This window comes from Centruroides vittatus, unplaced genomic scaffold (assembly GCF_030686945.1).
Source record: "Centruroides vittatus isolate TY-2023 unplaced genomic scaffold, ASM3068694v2 contig_19, whole genome shotgun sequence".
NCBI classification, from domain to species: Eukaryota; Metazoa; Arthropoda; class Arachnida; order Scorpiones; family Buthidae; genus Centruroides; species Centruroides vittatus.
Genome location: NW_027121169.1, coordinates 6051520 through 6060071, shown reverse-complemented (window position 1 = coordinate 6060071; position 8552 = coordinate 6051520). Strand labels below are relative to the sequence as shown.

The 8552-nt window shown below is 34.3% G+C and overlaps 2 pseudogenes; one reads left to right on the top strand and one right to left on the bottom strand.

The window, feature by feature from the left end:
• Positions 1-4075: 4075 nt before the first annotated feature.
• Positions 4076-5235, top strand: LOC136970285 (inactive hydroxysteroid dehydrogenase-like protein 1 pseudogene; annotated as a pseudogene).
• Positions 5236-6519: 1284 nt separating this feature from the next.
• LOC136970200 (inactive hydroxysteroid dehydrogenase-like protein 1 pseudogene) lies at positions 6520-7746 on the bottom strand (annotated as a pseudogene).
• Between the last annotated feature and the right edge of the window lie 806 nt (positions 7747-8552).

The window sequence follows — 8552 nt, the reverse complement described above, 5'->3', positions numbered from 1 at the left end:
TGGAAACCGCTGTCTTCTCAGCTTTGAACATTTGGAATCGTAATTGAAATTCGTTGATTAAAATGTCTATATATTGTGCGTATTTTTGAGAAGTAGTAACGTTTTCTTTTTCTAAATGTGGAAAGTGAGACACATTATTCTGCAAAAGATGCTGTTTCCACAATTTTAATTTGCGCTCAAAGCCCTGAATTTTATCATACAAATTGTGAATAAACTGTCCTTTGCCTTGAAGTTCCACATTAAGATCATTGAGATGCTGAGTCATGTCGATAAGAAACCCAAAATCGCACATCCATTCTTTATTACCGAAATGAGGAAAGGCATATCCCTTCATATCCAAGAACAATTGTATTTCGCTTTTTAAGTTGTATACTCTTTTTAGCATTGCACCTCTACTAAGCCAACGTACTTCGGTATTAAAAACCACGTCGCCATATTCAGTTTCTAAATCTTTCAGGAATTCTTTAAATTCACGGTGATTTAACGCGCGCGACTTTATAAAATTGATTAGTTTAATTATTGGTACTGTGACATTCGGCAAACTCAATCTTTTCGCACACAAATTTTCCTGGTGAATTATGCAGTGATTAACGAATATTTCCCTTCTTATGACCTTCTTAATGTCTTGAAATAGCCTTCCCGATACTCCTACCTCCATGCTTGACATTGCTCGTGCTCCATCTGTCGATATACCAATAATCTTTTCTAATGAAATTGAAAAATTTTCCAACACAGAGTTTAGTTCATCGTACAGGTCTTTGTCGGTTGTAGTCCCTTGCATTGGAATCAGTGAACACAATTCTTCGGTAATATTAAATTTGCTGTCAATACCACGTAAAAATATATCCAGTTGTGCTGTATCGCTAATATCGCAACTCTCATCAAGTGCCAAAGAACAGTATTCGAATTTTGCAATGCGTTCACGAAGCGTTGTTGCTATGTTCTCGGACAAGTCTTCAATTCTCCTTGCAATGGTGAATCTTGATAAACTAATGTTTGAAATAATATTTATTTTATCAGGAAATGCTATTTCTGCAACAGCCGTCAGACATTCTTTTATCATCTCTCCATCCGCAAAGGGTTTCATTTTTTTTTTTTTTTTTTTTTTTTTTTTTTTTTGTCAGTATTTGACTGACAACAAAACCAGCCTTCACTGCCGTATTTGATAAAATAGCCTGTTGGTTTCCCAAGTTTTTCTCCATTTGATTAAACTTATTTATCCGGAGTTGTCCTGTTAAGTTTTTATATTGTTGTTTATGTTTTGTATCGTAATGCCTTTTTATGTTATATTCTTTTAATGTCGACACAGTCTCTGAGCATATTAAGCATACAGCTTTATCTTTGACGAAAGTGAAAAAATAATCAAATTTCCACTTTTCTTGGAAATGCCTGTGCTCATCCGCAACCTTCCGTTTTTTTGTTTGCTTTTCCGACATGCTATTATGGATTAAAAATTTGAAAGTAAAAAAATTTGTATGAAAACTTAATTTTGAATAAAAAAAAACTCTAATATTACCTTTTTGACAATAATATTGCACTCACGCCTTTCAAGAAACACAAGAATTGCTAAAATTGCTAGTTAACAGCTTACCAGTCTGACTAATTGTGTGACAGAAGCAAACACAAACAAGCACAGACGCGGCGCGTTCGAATTGCATGTTTGAACAAGTCGCCGACAAGTGAGTAACTCGTCACAAAAAATTGTTTCGGTTTAGTATGTACTACCATTTTATTATAATTAATTTTATAACAATATACTGATGGGAGAAAGTCGATAAAATAAACTCAATTTTAGAAATGCTTGGCGGGCCGCATAAACATGTTTAACGGGCCGCAAGCGGCCGCGGGCCGCGTGTTGCTTATTCCTGCATTAGACCAATCCGAAATGCATATGATGCAATTCTAAATAAAATCAATTGCCAATGATATTGCTGTGAGATTGGTCTACCAATAATTTTTGGATTACAGAGAATAAAATCGTAATAATATCTACATATACAGCAAAACATTTATATATTGTTAATGAAATTTTCAAGAAACTACTAATTAAGAAAAACCCGTCCCCATTTCATAATATAACATTTCTACGTTATTGATTTATATTCGCAACTAAAAGAGACCATCTTTGATTTTAATTAATTAACATTTTGTGCACGGATTCAGCGCCGGATTAAGCCTCTAGCGGGCCCTAGACAAAATTTAAATTGGGGCCCCATTTAAATAAGTTGCTTCTAAACAAATCTTATATAATGTGACATTAGCGTAGGTAGCATGGGTGACACCCGGTGCGGATATCGTGGTGTCACCCCAAGTCACACCGTGGTGTCATCCTTTTTAACTCTTTTATAAAACACTATTGAATTGTAATATCTCCGCACTCGAGCAACTCGAACGCTATATCGAATATGCGATGTCGCGACGTATAAGTTTAGATTTAGAAAATAAATCATAACCATACATCAGTACTACCACGAGAGACGACCCTAGGAAGATTTCTAGATGGTGCGAGAGATCTCGTGGCGTACATTACTTCTGACGCACGGGTGGCTGTTGACCTTTTTTTTTTTTTTTTTTTTTAGGCAATGGCTGGTCGACCGCAGCTTACTAACCATTGTCAAATACAGTCAAACCTGTTTTTATGCGGTCTTTTTTGTGCGATTTTTTATTTGTGCGGTATAGTCGGCGACTAGTCTCGTGCGATTTGTCATGTCTCACGTTGACTTATTATAGCTAAATAAACTTATTATAGTAATATTATTGCATGAATACGCGAAAAATGAAATAATTTATTTTTTAAGTCAACAAAACACCACCTGGACAAAAATACGTAAAACAGACGATCGATGAGACGATGCAGTCAAGTGCTGACATCTGTTGTCAATAAATTCTATTTCGTTCGGTTTTGAGTTATTTTCTGTGAGACTTTTTTATGCGGTCCCTATTGACCGCATAAAAAAATATATTTTTAATTGTGTTGCGAAAACTATTTTTTATAGCCACTCGTGAAGTTTCGTGCGATTTTTTTTATGCGGTCCCTATCCACCGCATAAAAATAGGTTTGACTGTACAGCCTTTTCTGTCCTATCGAATTTCTTAAATAATTTTTAACTCGTTTTGAAACAGAAATCTTCTGCACTGAAGCCGGGCCCTAGACATTTGTCTATTTTGCCTATTCGATAATCCGGCCCTGCACGGATTTGAATCGGATAAAATTTACTTACCTTTTGTTGAACGTTATCTATGACCACAGAAAATTTCGTAATTGTATACAGAATAGAAGTTTTTGTTTGGACCGTTTTTCCGGTCCCCTCCTATAAAACTAGTATAAATAACCGAAAATAACGTGATGTATTTGAATATTTGCAGTAACTAGTATAAACCCTACTAGAACCCCAACTTCTGAGATGTTCATATAAATGTCCCGCGAAAGTCGACCAGCAACTGTTCTCAAGGTTAACGAGATGTAAACACTGTCTCTCATTGCGGCTTGTATTAGATAGGGGAAAAAAACACAAATTTAATCTTTCTCAAGCTATAATTTGTAACTCAAATCATTTATTTCAAATTATTATATATTTCTGTAATAGTTTTCCTATAAAAACGCGTTTCGGGGTAAAAATTTTTACCTACTGATTTTTAAATATCATGTTTGCTTTTATTTCTACATGAATATTAATTATCAATACAAAGTTCCACAGGTTTTTTACGAATTAATCTAATCCGGTCAAATGAAGGAAAAAATAATAGTAAAAAACTGAAAAATGTGTGAGAAGAGGAAAAAAACTAACTTATTTAAATTTCAAAATTTTTGACTACTGTAAATTAGAATTGGATATTTGTATTGCGAAACAGTAATTTATTTTATGGTGTAGTTTCAAGACATACAACTAGACTTCTATTGTAAAAAGATTCAGTAAAAATAAAAAATAAAAAATTTTTAAGAAGAATAAATAATTTAGAAACAATAGAACATTAGTCGCATACATTTTTTTTATACACTCTCACCGGCATTGATAACGCATTCAGTACTCAATCATGTTCTTTCCTCTTTTCATTTCGCAGAATGTCACATTGATAACGCATTCAGTACTCAATCATGTTCCATTGTATGACACCGACAGTTTTTTTCCTCGCAGCCGTCGGAGTAGCTTTTATAATTTTCATATTTGTCTACTCATTCTACGTCTTGGTCCTTGGTGCGAAGCTCTTCGTCTTCTCCAGATTCCTGTCGACCGATATCAAGAAGTACGGAAATTGGGCAGTCGTCACCGGTTCCACCGACGGAATAGGAAAGTCTTACGCTAAAGAATTGGCCAAAAGAGGCTTAAATATTATTCTGGTCAGTAGAAATGCGGAAAAACTAAGAAAAACCGCCGAAGATCTGCGAAGGAGTTATCCGATCAACGTGGAAGTTATACAAGCCGATTTTACATCAGGATGGGAATTATACGAAAACCTGAAGGACGAGTTAAAAGAGAAAGACGTAGGAATACTCGTAAACAACGTCGGAATCGCCGGCCCTTCGCCTTCTTATTTCTTATCGCTTAGTGAAGAAAATTTGCTCGATATCATCCACGTTAACATCGATTCCGTTTTAATAATGAATTGCGTCGTGTTACCAGAAATGTTGAAGAGAAAACGCGGAGCCATCGTCACTATTTCTAGTTTGGTGTCCATGTTTAATTTGCCTCTGTTTAGTTGTTACGGCGCGACTAAGGCCGCCTGCGAAGCAATAAGCTGCAGCCTTACCCACGAAAAATTGCCGGGTGTGGTTTTTCAAACACTCATTCCTAGTTTCGTGAATACAAAGATTTTGGATTACAGCAACAAAATATGGAATCGACTATCGTTCTTCGCTCCCGATGCGGATTCGTACGCTAAGAGCGCGATCGGAACTTTAGCTTTATCAAATTACACAACTGGTTACTTGGGGCATTCTCTTCAAATTCCGGGAAAATTTTTGCCAGAAATTATACAGAAATATTTGAAGAAATGGTTAGCGTTTAATATGTTTGGAAAGGAATCTGTTCTTCAGTAATTAAAGTAGTTGTTGTTATTTTTATACAAGAATGTCCTTATTAAAGTTTCGAGATATCAATGCTTCTCGTTAATACGAAATACTTTTGTATTAAGGTTTTTTTTTTCTCTGTAAGACATGTATTTTAAGTCGGTTCTGTACGCAAAATATGTAATTTTAAAGTGAAATTAATTAAATTATGAAGTAGATACGAAGGCTTGGATGTGTAAAATGTTTTTACAATAATAAATATTATGTTTGAAACTATAAAAATCATTAAACGATATTTTAAATCCTAAAGGTAAAGATGAACGGTACTGGTTACACTGGTTACTAGTTACTGATTACATACATTGGTTTTTATATATAGTGACGTATACACGGGGTGCAGTAATCCTATATATACGTCACTATAATGCATTTACACTCGCACAAGATTAAATTTTACATTTGGCTATGTTTATCGGGTTTCGGGGTTGGGAGGATGGTGAGGGGTGGATCCACCGCCAAGGAAAATAAAAAAAAGGATTAAAGAGGGGTCATCAGAACCCGAAAAGTATATCCATCAAATACAGCAATAAAGTCAATATCAATTAACGTTTTCTGTGATTTAATTTATTTAAAAAAAAAAGCCAAAATTTAGGCTTAGTAAATACACATCATCGTACTTCTAGCCGCAACTAAGACAGATCAGATCGTGGCTACGTGTTTGAGTTTTAAGATAGAAGACTGAAACTTTGAGGATGCAGTTCGCTGACATTTTAATGATCTTTTAGGCGTCATTATATATAAAAATCAGTGTATGTAATTTAGTTAAATATTGATAATTATCTTCTATAAGTATTAGATATTAATGGTGCGGTTTCTTTATATTGTTTAAATATCAATTTCTTTAAAAAAAAACTTTTCTTTTCTTAAAAATTAATTGATTTAACTTCACAGTATAGTTAAAGTGTTCTTACTTTGTAGAAATGTAACACCAGATGAGGGGCGCAAAATAGACGAAAAAGATTGCACCCGAAATGCATAGTGGAATAAAGAATGATGAGGATAAACCCAATAGTCTTTGTCTCTGATAAAATGCGGTACAGACAAAATAACAACGGTTAAACTAACTGTGTAGTTAAATCAATTAATTTTTAAGAAAAAAAAAGCATTTTTAAAGAAATTGATATTTAAACATTGATAATTATTCTTATTTACAATTCTTTCCTCCTGAATTTAATCTAGCATATCATTCAAGTAAACACTAGCTCTGTGGCATTCCTTTAAATTCATCTACTTTTACTCATACGCGATATTGTATTAATATTATTGTCAGTGTAAATAGGAGGAATTGTAATTATAATATTTGTATAATTATCTGGATTGTTAATATAATTTATTATCCTATTAAACCTTGTATATATCTTCTATCAATGGTAATACTTTACTGACAGACAATCAACAGAATTTTCTACCGTTTACCTTTATTGTAATGTAAAAACATTTTACACATCCAAGCCTTCGTATCTACTTCATAATTTAATTAATTTCACTTTAAAATTACATATTTTGCGTACAGAACCGACTTAAAATACATGTCTTACAGAGAAAAAAAAAACCTTAATACAAAAGTATTTCGTATTAACGAGAAGCATTGATATCTCGAAACTTTAATAAGGACATTCTTGTATAAAAATAACAACAACTACTTTAATTACTGAAGAACAGATTCCTTTCCAAACATATTAAACGCTAACCATTTCTTCAAATATTTCTGTATAATTTCTGGCAAAAATTTTCCCGGAATTTGAAGAGAATGCCCCAAGTAACCAGTTGTGTAATTTGATAAAGCTAAAGTTCCGATCGCGCTCTTAGCGTACGAATCCGCATCGGGAGCGAAGAACGATAGTCGATTCCATATTTTGTTGCTGTAATCCAAAATCTTTGTATTCACGAAACTAGGAATGAGTGTTTGAAAAACCACACCCGGCAATTTTTCGTGGGTAAGGCTGCAGCTTATTGCTTCGCAGGCGGCCTTAGTCGCGCCGTAACAACTAAACAGAGGCAAATTAAACATGGACACCAAACTAGAAATAGTGACGATGGCTCCGCGTTTTCTCTTCAACATTTCTGGTAACACGACGCAATTCATTATTAAAACGGAATCGATGTTAACGTGGATGATATCGAGCAAATTTTCTTCACTAAGCGATAAGAAATAAGAAGGCGAAGGGCCGGCGATTCCGACGTTGTTTACGAGTATTCCTACGTCTTTCTCTTTTAACTCGTCCTTCAGGTTTTCGTATAATTCCCATCCTGATGTAAAATCGGCTTGTATAACTTCCACGTTGATCGGATAACTCCTTCGCAGATCTTCGGCGGTTTTTCTTAGTTTTTCCGCATTTCTACTGACCAGAATAATATTTAAGCCTCTTTTGGCCAATTCTTTAGCGTAAGACTTTCCTATTCCGTCGGTGGAACCGGTGACGACTGCCCAATTTCCGTACTTCTTGATATCGGTCGACAGGAATCTGGAGAAGACGAAGAGCTTCGCACCAAGGACCAAGACGTAGAATGAGTAGACAAATATGAAAATTATAAAAGCTACTCCGACGGCTGCGAGGAAAAAAACTGTCGGTGTCATACAATGGAACATGATTGAGTACTGAATGCGTTATCAATGTGACATTCTGCGAAATGAAAGGAGGAAAGACCCACGTCTTTCCTCCTTTCATATTAAAGAATCTCCTTTCTTATAGTTAATGATAGCCGGAGGAAAGGAAACGTGTTATTTTATCATTTTTATTTAGATACTTGTATTGAGTTTTAATCTAGAAATAGAATTTCCTGTTAACTTCTTACATCATAAGTATAATTTTATAAATTAAGTTAAATGCATTTATTAAACAGTTTATATGAATTTTATTGAACTACGCTATTCTCTATTTTAATAGTGTTCGAATGAAAATTTTTCTGAATTGTTAGAACTAAAATTTACCTTAATTTAGTACTGCAAACTCCTTTGTCAGACACGATTCCTCAAACATGTCATCCTTATACTGCAGGGATCAGGATTCAAGTCTGATTTAGATCCTCGTTTATCCTACGTAGAGCATTTAAAGATGCATTTTCCATTTGTTATCCCTGCTTGCTGCTTCATTTGAGTCAAAACCATCTATAAATAATGGGAAATCTGAGTTTGGATGCTTGAAAGTCACATGGTTTGGTGATAACTATTAAAAACGTGTATATTTATTAACTCGGGCATTGCAAGGTTTTCTTTTCTGAGAAAGACCCCTTTTCAGTAACGAGTACGGGGCTATTTAGAAGGGAGTTACAACGAGGTTTGACTGTAATTTTAAATAACCTTGATCGTATCTTAAGCAAGTGTTCAGTTCGTTGACTTGATTTCAGTGACGTGACATAGAAAAAAACGAATTACGTTATATTAATAACAACCTGTTTTTAAAGTTGGCTTATTTAGCAAGTAAAGAGTAAAAAATAACAATTGCTTCGGATATATTTAGTTGTCGATACTAATAACAAGTAA